The following is a 14,951-nucleotide window of genomic DNA, read 5'->3' as shown; positions in this document are numbered from 1 at the left end:
TTAATCAGAGTATCTAGTCTGATACCTGTTACTAACACTAGTCTAATTTTTTTTTATTCATTCACGGGATGTGGGCTTCGCTGGCTGGGCCAACATTTATTGCCCATCCCTAGTTGCCCTTGAGAAGGTGGTGGTGAGCTGCCTTCTTAAACCACTGCAGACCATGTGATGTAGGTACAACCACAGTGCTGTGAGGGAGGGAGTTCCAGGATTTTGACCCAGCAACAGTGAAGAAACGGCAATATATTTCCAATTCAGGATGATGAGTGACTTGGAGGGGAGCTTCCAGGTGGTGCTATTCCCATGTATCTGCCACAAATGTCCTTCTAGATGATAGTAGTCATGGGTTTGGAAGGTGCTGTCTAAGGAGCTTTGGTGATTTCATGCAATGCACTTATAGATGGTATGCACTGCTGCTATTGTGCATCGGTGGTGGAGCGAGTGAATGTTTGTGGATGGAGTGCCAATCAAGCAGGTAGCTTTGTCCTGGACGGTGTCAAGCTTCTTGAGAATTGTTGGAGCTGCACTCATCCAGAGCAAGTGGAGAATATTCCATCACGCTCCTGACTTATGCCTTGTAGGTGGTGGACATGCTTTGGGGAGTCAGGAGGTGAGCTACTCACAGCAGGATTCCTAGCCTCTGACCTGCTCTTGTAGCCACAGTATTTATATGGCTAGTCCAGTTCGGTTTCTGGTCAATGGTAACCTCCAGGGTGTTGATAGTGGGGGATGCAGTGATGGTGATGCCATTGAACATCAAGGGGTGATGGTTGGATTCTCTCTTGTTAGAGATGGTCATTGTCTGACACTTGTGTGGCGCGAATGTTACTTGCCATTTGTCAAAGTCTTGCTGCATTTGGACATTACTAAATAGAACTTCAAAAACTATAAAGAACCATTAGACAGTTATACTGAGATATGGTGGTCTGTTTCTTAGCAAATTAAAAAGAAAATTCAAAAGTTTTTTTTCTAAAATGTATCCATTAGTGTTTCTTACTCCTAAAAGAATGAGCTTACTTTTTAGAACCTCTACAAAAGGACATAATTAGTGAAAACTCACAATGGTGATTAATTTATCCTGGAATGTGGCCAAGATTGTGAGCAGGCCCAACTCCTAGCTCAATGTTTTTTACACTAGCTCAAGAGATCATGGAAACTGAACTTGCACTGGATGCAATTTATGTTTAAAATTCTGTAATCTTTTATGCTAGTTTCCAGTGAATTATGCTTGATAACAAAAAGGAACAGCCCAGTAGAAATTCCTGCATGCCAACAGGAGTAGGTCACTCAGGCCCTCTTGTTCTGTTATTCAATTAGATCATGGCTGATCTACTTCATTCTAAAAACTGATTGGTTTTTCAGGCCTCAGTAACTAACACCAGCTGAAGCTGCTCCCAAACTCAGGTCTCCTAATATTTTGAGTGATAATCAAACATTGTTAGCATAAGAGCTCTGAAAATTAGGCCCAAAAGAACTATGCTGACAGCACTGATGTCCCACCATTACCAAACATGTTGTAATATGGGTTCTTTAGATGTCTCAATGGTGAGATCCTGAGAATTGTATGTTTAATCATGAACCCTTTATTGTTAATCTTTAACTATTTACAGATCCCAGGTTGCTGTCATTCATAGTGCTGTTGTCTCCATGCAGGGGTTCCAGAATGTTCTCTCAGTCTATTACCATGTGACTCTATGCATCATACCGTGGATGGTGCTATTCTCCAATCCCACACTAACTCTTGCTGTGCCAAGCACCTTTATATTACAGTGGCATGCAGGCACATCATACAATAAAATATATGTTTTTTAAATCTTAATTTGTAATAATAAATTTACTATCAATTTGGACATTGCTGCTCGCTGGAGTAGTTATCTTTGATTATAAGATAAATGGCACTGAATATACTGAACTAGCAAGAGTTTTATGTTTTCCTTTTCATCCTGTAAAATTGATTGCTTCACATTATTTATCATTTTTTCATTCTATAAGTTCCCATTAACAGTGCAATTTAATCAGTTTTTTCCTTTGCCAGGGATTTTAATACTATTTTTTTATAAGTCATAAAACCTTCAGCTAACCAATTCCAACTTCCCCTGAGTTTAGTGAAATATGATCTGATCTACAAAACACAGTTGAGCACACTTTAAAAATATTCCAAAAGTAGCTCAATATCCTTTGATAACCCTCCAACCCCACAACCTTCACTTTCTTCCAATTCTGCCTCACTGCATGCTGGCAATTTCCTTTGCCTCACTATTCAAGGCTGTGCTTTTAGTTGCTTAGCACCAACATTCGGAATTTGCTCCCAACATCTCTCTGCCTCTCAGACCTTCCTTCAAAGATATTCCTATGACTAAGCCTTTGGTCAGTTGTCCTCATACTCCTTATGTGATTTGGTGTCAAATTTTGTTTCAAAACACTCATTTGAAGTGTCTTGCTAAAAGTAACTTAGAAACTTGAATCATTCTGGTTGTTAAAGGCCCTTTAGTCGTTCTTGTTGTACTGTAACCTTTTTAAATGTAAGTCCTAGCCACTCTATTAGAATCTCTGGCTCATATGTCAATTCAATGCTTAGTATTGTTTTCTCGTGAACATGGCTGCTTGGAGCATTAAATGTTGATCTCCACAGTGCCATCCACTCCATGAACTTATGTGGCATAGAGACACTAGAAGCTATTCGTCCAGGGAAGGATATAATGGAGCAAGATCCACTGTCTATTTAATCTTCGCACAGTCACACGTCCAGCTCTTCAGCAACGGACAGATCTGAGTTGGCGAGAAACTATTTTGTATTCTCTAAATCTCTAAATATAATTGATTCCCTAATTAATGCGGCTTCTCTTCTGAGAATAGCGGTGAGGAGGAATCCTAAACCCCATAGTTCAAGGGATTGAGCACAACTCAGGGAGTAATACACAAAGCACAGCTCATGTTCACAAACATAGTTGCCTTTCTACCCTTGTTAAGGCCAGGATGCCCCCATGGGGTACAATGCCCAGAACTGTACCAAATAATGAAGGTAGGGAGAACCATCACTGGAACAAGAGGCATTTTAGAGGATATTCTTTTTAAGATCTTTATGGGGTTACATCAACTGGATTCCAGAGAGCTTCTGAATATAGACACAAGCTCCGGGAGAAGGGGGAGGGGGCTTCAAATTTAAATGAGAAAAACTAAATGCCACGGTTAAGATATAAGTTTTTCACAGAGGATAATGAGAATACAGAACTATCACCCCCTCCTGGAGAGGCAGGGAAGAGAGAGATGCTGTAAACCTTATGAGCGTGGTCATTCTTTGACAGTCAGTACTGTTGAGGGATATCAGAGAATGAAATCCATGACCTTTGGGACCGGTCTAATGGATGGACAGCTTTCTCAGTCCTGAAACAATCCTAATGGTGGGAACCAGGACAGCACTCAGGTACATTTTGCATGCTCAACATCAAATACCATAAATAAGCTTTGGAATCAAGATATAGATCACCACTGAATGGCAGGATAGCTCGAGGGGCTGAATGGCCTCCTCCTATTCCTATTTTGCTTAGCCTTTGGTTCCTAACAACCACAGTTCAGACATTGTTGGGACAGATTTGACTTTTGCCCAAAACAGGCACAAAATTGCCGCAGGGTCCAAAGGGCCACCCTCACCCCAAGCCACAACACCCAAACCTGAAGTTAAGACCAGGAAGTCTGAGCCACTTTCCTATTTGAGCCTCATTTAAATATACCAGAGAGCAGCTGACATCTTCATCCCCGTTGCACCTCACATATTGTCGGAGGCCAGGGAATCAGCCAGCTCAGACATCAGGAAGGCTTTCTGGGGAGGTGGGGAGCTGATCCAGAAGCGGGGAAGGCGTGGGTTGGCATCAGGCCAGGAGCAGAATTTGAAGAAAAAAATCTTCCCATGAAAGACCTGTGCCTTTTCCTGAGAGACCAGCAGCTCAAGACTGCTGATTAGGCCACTCACTGCCTGCTTTATGTGTGCAGAGCTTTTCCACTACACTCTCCACTAACTCGCAACAGAAGATCAGGCCCTACAATCAGATTTTGACCACAATTTACATGTGCGCGGCCTTATGGCAAAAATAGGTGGGCGGGCAGTTTGATCATTTACAGGCCCACCTAAAAATCGGATCAGGCATTGAGGGGGTGCTACACAGCCTGAGGTGCTGCATTTTGTATAAGATGTTAAACTGAGGCCCTGTCTGCCATCTCAGTGACTATAAAAGATGCCAAGACATCATTTTGAAGAAGAGCGGGGGAGTTCTGCTCAAGCCCTGGCCAATATTTATCTCACAACTAGCTTCATTAAAAACTGTTTATCTGGTCATGAGCGGATTGCTGTTGAAGAACTTGCTGTGCACAAATTAATTGCTGTGTTACTGTGGTAAAGTGGAATTCTATGTACCTTTAAGAGAATAGTTAGTTGACCATGTGACCATATTGACCAATCGCTACCTAGCACGGGATTCTTGGGTAACAGGAAGTCTAGAGCTGGAGGTGATTGAAGAAGCACACATGGTATTAATGCTCTGTTCTCAATTCCAATAAACCACCAGTGTTTGTTCAGTTAATCGGTCTCTCTGCCTATATTGTTTGAAACACCAACTAATTTGTTAATATCAAGGGTGCAGCTCGTGTTCGCAGGACAAAGTGAACTTGATAACCAAAAACACATAAAACTGGCGATGAGAATAAACCAGATCAATTGACAGCAATCAAGAAAGCCGCGGTAAGCCAGTTATGTTACTTCGCCGCTACCTTGAAAACTGTTTGAAAACGCAGCCTCCTTAGTCATCGAGTATGCCACAGTTTGGGCATCTTGAACCATTCGACCCCGTTTCCGAGAACTGGCCTCATTACGTCGAACGCCTAGTATTCTTCTTTACTGCGAACGACATTGCAGGAGAGGACAGGAAGATGAAAAGGTTCTTTTGTCCACATGCGGTAGTAAAACGTATGGGCTGATCCGCAGTCTCATGTCATCTAACACCCCCAATACCAAGACTTTCAACGAGTTAGTAAATATTGTAAAAAGCCACCTGAAGCCAAAGCTCTCAGTCACTATGCAGTGTTTTAAATTAAATTCGAGGAATAGGCTTCCAGGAGAGACAATCTCTGGCTATGTAGCTGCTTTAAAGGAATTAATGGAATATTGTGAGTTCAGAACTTCAATTAATGACCAATTGAGATACCAACTGATATGCAGAGTCGGGGATAATGCTATTCAAAAGCGATTGCTATCTGAAACTAATCTAGACTTCAGTAAGGCATTAGAATTGGCCACAGCCAAGGAGAGGCTGTTAGAGACTCGGAGGCAATAAAAGATACACAGAATGGCGCCGTCCATCTTGTAGGGTGGGAAGGACCAGTACCAAAAGGCGTGAAAACTTCGGCCTCCACAGAAAGACGGGGAATGCTCATTATGTACAGAGCATTGAAGAACAATGTTACCACAGTGAAAACCCATGACATTAATGAGAGAAATGCATCCAGGCAGCCTGCAGGTGATCGACAGTTCAGAAATATCAGATGCTTTACCTGCCACCGCAATGGTCACATAATGCGGCACTGTAAAGATCGGCTAAGAAAGCATTTTAAAACAAAGGTAAAAATCGCGAAATACGTCCTGTTGAAGAACGAGAGGAACCAGAATCTGACATCTATTCATTATACAACATGAAAGTGGGTAGAACTGAGCAATCCAGGTGGTCATTAGAGTCAATGAACAACCCATCAAGATGGAGGTCGATACTGGGGCATCAATGTCTGTCATAGGAGGACATATGTTCAGACACTTGAATAAAGGAGTCCATCCTTCAAGTTTGGAAGAATCGAACACTAACTTAAAAACATATACGGGCAAAAAAATAAGAGTGAAAGGGATATGTCAAGTCCTGCTGCAGTATGGGGATCAGTCTGCAAATTTATCCTTTAAAGCAGCAGCTGGGGTGGGCCCCAGTTTAATTGGTCATAGTTGGCCTAAATAGATTAAATTTCAATGGGGCTGAGATTTTTCAAATCAGAATGAGAAACTTACAGGAATTGTTACTGAAATACACTTCCTTTTTCAGTGACAAGCTAGGAAGGATTTGTGGGCTTCAAGCGAAAATCCACATAGACCCTAACACAACCCCCAGATTGATCAAAGCCAGAGCAGTCCCTAATGCTCTAGGGGACAAGGTCAAGAACGAGATAAACAGACTGGCAAAGTTGGGAATCTTACAACAAGTGCTGCTTTCCGAATGGTGGTACCCATAGTACCCGTATTGAAGCCAGACCAAAGTGTTCGCTTATGCGGTGACTATAAGTTAACTGTAAGCAGAGTGACCAAACTACACAGCGCAGGCTTCTTGGGTAACTGGAAGACGAGCTGCAGGTGATTGAATACGCACTCATGGTGTTAGTGCTCTGATCTTAGTTCCAACAAATTACCAGTGTTTGTTCAGTTAATCGGTCTCTGCCTGTATTGTTTCAAGTACCAACTAATGTTAATATCAAGGGTGTAGCTAGGTTTGCTGGATAGAGCAAACCTGACAACCAAAAACATAAAATTTACCAACATTAAAACAATGACTGCATTTCAGAAGCTGATAATTGGCTGTGAAGTTCCTTGGGACATCCTGTGGTTGTGAAAGGTGCTATATAAATGCAAGTTTTTCTCTCCAAAAGAGATAAAATATACATGACTTAGGAAACAAAGTCCATTGGGGCTGATGTTGAGCAGGTGCTGTCTCCCAGAGATTTGGGATATTGTCGATGGGATATGGAGTCTTGGAATCTGAAAGGCTTCAGTTTTGTTTTGGAGGTTTGTGAGAGCTTTGGGTATGTTCCTGATTCCCAGCCAGCTATGGGCGGGGGTGATCAGAGTAATTGCCTATTTTTAACACAGTGTATGTGCGACATTTATGTGCTTTAACTGAACTATTTATTTTGTACTTAATGACAAAACCCACTCCTGAGAGTGAGTACTCACTCCTTACTAACCCATTAGCATCTGATAGTGATTCAGGATCACACAGAACCATTCACAGTGAATATTGCATAGCAGATATATAACACAAACTCTGGACTTCAAGAAAGATCAGGACAAAACATAGCCTCTACGTTATAAAACCGTTTGTTAGCATTAAGAAAAGGTACAGCACCAAAGACAGTCCAGCAGACTATCTGGCCTGTAATACCTAATGGATACTGAATTAATGGAATAAGCACAGAAAAGGTTCACAAGGATGTTTCCAGAATGGGGAGGATGGAACCATCAGGAAAGATTGAGAAAACTAGGAATCTTTAGTCTGGAAATAGTAGAAAAATAGGGAAACTAATGGAGATCTTTAAAATGATTAAGGTGTTCGATGGGGTTCATATGGAGAAATTGTTTACACAAGTGGGTGAGTCCAGAACAGGGGGCATAAATATAAGAAAATCCCCAACTGATCAAATAAAGAATATAGAATTAATTCCTCTACATTGAGAGGAGTGGGAGTATGGAACTTGCCACCTTGTGGAGTGGTGGAAGCCAATTATGAACTAGTAATCAGATATTCTGAGTTAAATTCCTAACATGGCCGTTTGAAAATTTTTAATTGGCTTTTCAAAATCTGGAAATAAAATCCTGGGCCTGAATTTTCGCACAAAGGGAGAGGATCTCCAGATAATCTAAAATGACATCAAAGGCCCAATTCTGGATGTCACACCCTGAACCCTGTGCCTGCCATTTTTGTTGGGGTGGGGAATAGGGGTGTGTTGTATTTTGAACATCCATGGTTCATGGAGGCAACTACACATGTAAAAGTGCAGCTGCCTTCATCAGATCCAATTTACATTCGTGGGATATCCAAAACATGACTTGTGCATTTTAGATCTATCAGGAGAAGGTCTAAAGTTAGCAGAGTTATTTGAAGAGGTTGGGTACATCTTTGGATAGTTATAGTACCCTGTTGGATATTGTCCTAGGACATCTTTGGGAGAGATGATGTTCCCTTTGGGAAAAATGAAGTCCCCTTTGGGATCATTAAATTTAGATATGAATGTGCATGAAAAGTGAATAAACTCATTGGAACTGTCAAGCTCACTGGAAATGTCAAGGGAGATGTCAAGGTTTTAAATCTGCTACCCTTTAAATATTTGGGAAAAATATCTGTCTGCAGTTTTAAAAAATGACTGTTTGCTATTTCACTCTGTTTATTGACATAAACCTGAAGGCTATCATTATAGCATTACTGCTGAAAGACTGATTTTACAACCTATTATCACAGTAGCGTGCCTGTCAATTCACAGTTTGATTGACAGCTCCAAGCACCTATCAAGTCTTTGAAGTGGGACTATGAATACAAATGCTTGATGTTATAATTGATTAAGTGATTGAAGGAATTTAAATGAATTGAGTGTTTTTATCAATTAGAGTATTTTATAATAGGGAATTTATTAATAGATGCATAGAACTTTATTTTGTTTCCTCTCAGCTTGGGTTCTGGCCTGCCCACGGTAGTATTTAGTGAGTTGGCATAGAGCATGTAAGAGCAAAGGATAGTGGGTGGAGGGCCATAGGTTGGCATGGAGGGTTTGAAGAGCCATGGGGTGTGGGCCAAGCAGCATAGGTTGATATGGAGGGTTTAAGAGGCTGTTGAGGGTGGGTGGTGGCATGATGAGGCAAGGGTTGGCATGGGTAGAGCATGGAAAGTATGTGAGTGGTCAGGTCAGCTGTGAGGGGGTATGGGTTTTTTTGCCACCTTCCCACACTATCCCCATATCCCTGAGGGTGGAATTTTAATAAAATAGACCAGCTCCCAGCAGGACAGGAGTTTCCAGAGTGGGTCAGGAACTAGTTTGTTTAACTAGTGGGCTATGCCATGGTTGTTTAACAGCATTAACATCCTGTTTCCTGGCTTCCTGACCAATTACAGAGGGCGGGCGTGAGGATGACCAGCACCTGTCACAGGTAGGATTCCTAATTCAAGGGACCCTGGCAGGAGTCAGAGCGACTGAATTCAGTGTAGTTTCCAGAGGCTTCAGCAAGCACAGGAATGGAGAGGCAACCTAGGCAGGCTGCCTACCAGAACTCTGACTCTTCCCTGGAGGTCCTGCTGTGGGATCTGGGGAACTGCAGTGAAGTCTTGTTTCCCACAGACGGGTGGAAAAGACCAGCCATTCCAAACAAGCAGGCATGAATTGAAATCTTCGAGGAAGTCAACAGCTAGGAATGCGATCTTGGCACCTTGAGACAGTGCCCCAATAGTTTCAATGAGCTCTTAAGGACAGGAAAGTTGAGCAGCATAACACTTTCAGGTGCCAACCTCCCCAATGCTCTTAGATCCCCAGTCTTCCCTTGAGCAGCACTCCACAAAACAACGCATTTTGCAGCTTCACTCATTCCTCTCTCTCCAGGCACCTCCTCACACCACCTGGGCAGCCAACTCTCACATTCACCCTTCTCTTAGTGGCATCTCACACTTATCATTCACAGTCACCCTCCATAAATGTCATCATTCCATTCTCGCCGTACAATACATTTCTTGCACTCATTGCTCTCTGCTTTTTCCCTTTCTAGCATGGAAGAGTGCACAACTTCGGGGACAGAGAGGTCCAGAGATGGTTGTCTTCCAGTGATAGCCACCCTGACAGCCACTGACAATGTGTGCCTATTGGGTCCGCAGTTAAGGAGACTTTGTTCAAGAGGCTATAGATGTCAGCAATGACCTGCCATGATCCTGTGTACATGCATGGTCTCACGCCAAATTCAAGTTAAGGGAATGCTGTTGAGAAAGCTGTTCTGTCTGCATACCCTGTGCTGGAGGCCTCGTCCCTTTGGAAATGGATCTCTGTGACCAAACCATCTGTCTGCTGGAGCAGCATGTGGCTGAGGAGAAGGCAGCTGTAGCTGCTGTTGATGTTGCTCCTGGTGTTGTTAGTGTTGGGGCTGCTGTTCCTCTTGGTCCTCATCAGAGGTCCTTGCTGTAGCTGCATAAGTTATTCCCATATTGCAGTGAAGGTTGACAGTTGGAAAATTCAGATCAAAGTGAGTAAAGTGAAATTACTTCCAGAATGTTGGAAATCACCTGTGAGGCAGTGAAATCAGGATCTAAAGAACAAGTGTTCTGAGCACAAGCCTTTCACATAGGCAGGGCAGCAGCTATTCAATTTCAGTAGTTAAAGGTTTTCCAATCTGTCAGCTTCGTTGATCAATGACTCCCAGCTATGCTCTCACCTTGGTGACCCTGATGAATTCCACAGAGCTCGGGGAACCTGTGCACTGTGTGTTAAAGCCAGATTGCTGTGTTAATTCCTCAATTAATTACCTCTTTAGGTATCAAAATTACTTACCTCACAGCTCTACAGGCGTTCCCAACCTGCCTACAAATCCACCCAGACTAAATCTAGTAGTGACTGAGAGGCCAGAGATGGAGGGTTGAGGAGGTGGGGAGATGGGTGCCTCTGATGGGTACAGGGGATGCTCCTCCCCATTGCCCGACACTGCAGTAAAAGCTGCCGGCCTACCCATTGGGCATGGGCCTCCCTGCTGTGGATTAAAAAGTGGCAGTGGCAGAATGAGCCTCTTTATGTGGCCATTAATTGGCCACTTAATGGCCTCAATAGGCCAAACAGCAGGTGGGCTGCCTGAGACCTTTCCCACCCTCTATAAAATTGGAGATAGACCTGGAGCGTAGGCAGGAAGGTTTTGCGGAGGGCCAGGTGCTGCACTTTACAAATCCCCTGGCCTTTAACAGGCTGGCAGGAGTGGTGGTGGGGGGCTGTTGTGGGGGAGGCGGATGGTGGGAGCTGTGTGTAAAATCCAGCCCTATGTTCCCAACTTCAGAAATCCCCAGGCAGGGGGAACAATGTCTCAGCATCGACGCTGTCAAGACTGCTCAGAATCATATGTTTCAACCAGATCACCCCTCATTCTTCTAAACTCCAGAGAATATAGGCCTGACCTACTCCACTTCTCCTCATAGGACAATCCTCTCATTCCAGGAATCAATGTAGTGAACTTTCATTGCACCTCCTTTTGGGCAAGTATTTCCAACGTAGAAAGACCAAAACTATATACAACCAATCTGGTTGAGTCATGAAGTGACTTCACAAGCCACTCAGTTATTTCAAATCAATACTAATGGCTGAGAAGGCTTAACAGCACCTTCTCAGGATAATGAGGGATGGGCAATAAAGAGCAGTCTTGCCAGCAGCACTCACCTCCCAAGAATTATCTCTTTTTTAAAGATTGCATTGCTGCTTTTGAGTTTTGATGCATCCATGAGGGAGAAAAGAATAGAGGGATGGGGGGGTGGGGTGGGGTGGGGGGCAAGGATGGGAAATGGTTATTGGAGTGAGGGGGATGTTCTTGTGGAGTATGAACACCAACAGGGACTATCTGGGGTTAATGTTTCTATATTGCCAATTCTATGAAATCTTTTGGAATGTAGCACAGAGCCTCATGCAACATTTAAATCAATGACCTCACTAATGGGCATATACATTAAGTTGCCAATAGTGACAGATTTCGGTGTTCTAGTTGAAGGTTTATCCACTAATGAGAGCCAGCACTAAGAACAGCCCTTACCTAACCTCAGGCTTTCTATGCAGCATCTCAATGGTTCACATACTAACACAAGGCACAAAACAAGTGTGTTCTAGAAATGGCTGTTGGCAATATTAGCAGAGATCTCTTCAGAGTCTATTGTACAGATACTGTTAGCTCACACTATCCTGCTTTATCAGCATCACTTGTGTTTAGAGGAGAAACTTCACTGTAAAATCTTTCTCTACAAACCATCATAAAACAATTTTCAGTGATAAATACCTCAATAAGTGTCTCCTAGCAGAACACACACCAGCGCCTGGAGGGAAATAATACTTTATTCCAATTCAAGTTAGAATTCACTGAACTCTCAGCTGGCCTGAAAAGTAGGCCAATATCAGCAATTTTGACATTGAATTATATTACTGTGTTTCTGATCTGTATCATCGTTAATTACACTTCATGGTAACAGTGAAAAATTCAAATTTAAGGAGAGGTTTTTCTATTTCAGCATTCTGCACACAACATCATTGTGGAAAGTGAGCATCCCTAGCCCTTGAGTTTCAGCCCTTTCATTAAATATCATCAGGATCATCCGCTGGAGTGACAGATATTCAGCAGTGCTTTAGTGGGAAATCTTTCTTTCACTATCTTCTTAGAAAATGTGTAATTTAAAATATATTTTAAAAAATCTCTCAAGATGTGGGTAACATTGGCATTTTATGCCCATCCTTTGGGTTATCCTGAGACTGTGGTGATGGGCCTTCACCTTGAACTGTTGCAGTCCATGTGGGGAAGGTGTTCTAACATTGCCGGCGAATCTAACAATATTGACCCAAACCTGATGAAGGAATGAAAAGAATTAAGGGCCTTATTTTGCTCTCAGCAGCAAATGAGTGGCCATTCATTACATGTGCACTTGCCCATTGGCTTTTCACAGGCTTTTGCTCAGGTGGAATTTGCCATGGTGGGATTTAATCCCAATAAAAATCTGGAATTAGAAGTCTAATGATGACCATGAAACCACTGTCGATTGTTGTAAAAACCCATCTGGTTCACTGGTGTCCTTTAGGGAAGGAAATCTGCCGTCCTTACCTGGTCTGGCCTACATGTGACTCCAGATCTGCAGTAATGTGGTTTACTCTTAAATGCCCTCTGAAATGGCCTAGCAAGCCACTCAGTTGTATCAAACAGCTAAAACATCAATAAAAAGAAATGGTACCAGACAGATCATCAGGCATCAATGTAAGAACCGGAAACAACAATGGCAAACCCAGCCCTGTCGACCCTGCAAAGTCCTCCTTACTAACATCTGGGGTCTAGTGTCAAAATTGGGAAAGCTGTCAAGCAACAGCCTGACATTGTCATCCTCACAGAATCATACCTTACAGGTCATGTCCCAGAGACGACAGTCACCATCCCTGGCTATGTCCCATCCCATCAGCAGGATTGACCCAGCAGAGGTGCGGCAGAGTGGTATACAGTCAGGAGGGAGTTGCTCTGGACTCCTCAACATTGACTCCAGCCCCCATGAAGTCACACAGCATCAGGTCAAACATGGATAAGGAAACCTACTGATTATCACGTACTGCCACCCCTCAGCTGATGAATCAGTGTTCCTGAATCAGAACACCACTTGGAGGAAGCACTGAGGGTGGTAATGGCTTAGAATGTACTCAGGGTGGGGGCTCGGTAGCACCACTACTGACTGAGCTGGCCAAGTACTAGAGGACATAGCTGCTAGACTGGGCCTACAGCAGCTAATGAGGGAACCAACAAGAGAGAAAAACATACTTGAGCTCATCCTCACCAGCCTGCCTGCCGCAGATGGATCTGTCCATGACAGTATCAGTAGCAGTGACCACCTCACACTTGTGGAAACAAAGTCCCATCTTCACATTGAGGATACACTCCATCGTGTTATGTGGCATTATCATCTTGCTAAATGAGATAGATTTTGAACAGATCTAGCAACTCAAGGTTGGGCATCCATGAGGCACTGTGGGCCATCAGCAACAGCAGAATTGTACTCAACCACAATCTGTAACCTCAAGGCCTGGCATATCCCCAACTCTAGAATTACCATCAAACCAGGGGATCAACCCTGGTTCAATGAAGAGTGCAGGAGGGCATGCCAGGAGCAGCACCGGGCATATCTAAAAGTGACATGTCAACCTAGCGAAGCTACAGCACAGGACTACTTGCATGCCACACTGCATAAACAGCAGTTGATACACAGAGATAAGCATTTCCACAACCAACAGATCAGATCTAAGCTCTGCAGTCCTACCACATCCAGTTGGGAATGGTGGTGGACAATTAAACAAATCACTGGAGGAGGAGGCTCCACAAATATCCCCATCCTCAATGATGGAGGAGCCCAGCACATCAATGCAAAAGATAAAGCTGAAGCATTTGCAACAATCTTCGCCCAGAAATGCCCAATGAATGATTCATCTAGGCCTCCTCCGGAGATCCCCAGCATCACAGATGCTGGTCTTCAGCCAGTTAGATTCACGCCACGTGATATCAAGAAATGGCTGAAAGCAATGGATATAGCAAATGTTATGGGCCCTGACAATATTCCCATAATAGTACTGAAGACTTGTGCTCCAGAACTTGCGGTTCCCCTAGCCAAGCTGTTCAAGTACAGCTGCAACACTGGCATCACCCGGCTATGTCGAGAATTGCCCAGGTATGTCCTGTAAACAAAAAGCAGGACAAATCCAACCCAATCCAACTGCCTCATCAGTCTACTCTCGATCATCAGTAAAGTGATGGAAAGGATCGTCAACAGTGCTATCAAGCGGCACTTGCTTAGCAACTACCTGTTCACTGGCGCTCAGTTTGGGTTCCGCCAGGGTCACACAGCTTCTGACCTCATTACAGTCTTCATTCAAACATGAACAAAAGAGCTGAACTCCTGAGGTGAGGTGAGAGTGACTGCCCTTGACATCAAGGCAGCATTTGACTGAGTGTTGCATCAACAGCCCGAGCAAAACTAGAGTCAATGGGAATCAGGGGGGAAACTCTCCATTTGTTTAAGTCATACCTAGCACAAAGGAAGATGGTTGTGGTTGTTGGAGGTCAATCACCTCAGCTCTAGGACATCACTGCAGGAGTTCCTCAGGGTAGTGTCCTCGGCCCAACCATCCTCAGCTGCTTCATCATTGACCTTCCTTCAATCATAAGGTCAGAAGTGGGGATGTTCACTGATGATTGCACAATGTTCAGCACCATTCGCGACTCCTCAGATACTGAAGCAGTTCATATGCAAATGCAGCAAGACCTGGACAATACCCAGACTTGGGCTGACAAGTGGCAAGTAACATTCACGCCACACAAATGTCAGGCAATGACCATCTCCAATAAGAGAGAATCTAACCATCATCCCTTGATATCCAATGGCATTACCATTGCTGAATCCCCC

Source organism: Carcharodon carcharias, chromosome 9 (genome assembly GCF_017639515.1).
Source record: "Carcharodon carcharias isolate sCarCar2 chromosome 9, sCarCar2.pri, whole genome shotgun sequence".
Taxonomy (NCBI): domain Eukaryota; kingdom Metazoa; phylum Chordata; class Chondrichthyes; order Lamniformes; family Lamnidae; genus Carcharodon; species Carcharodon carcharias.
The sequence above is the reverse complement of the archived record's forward strand: the minus strand, read 5'-3'. Positions refer to the sequence as shown.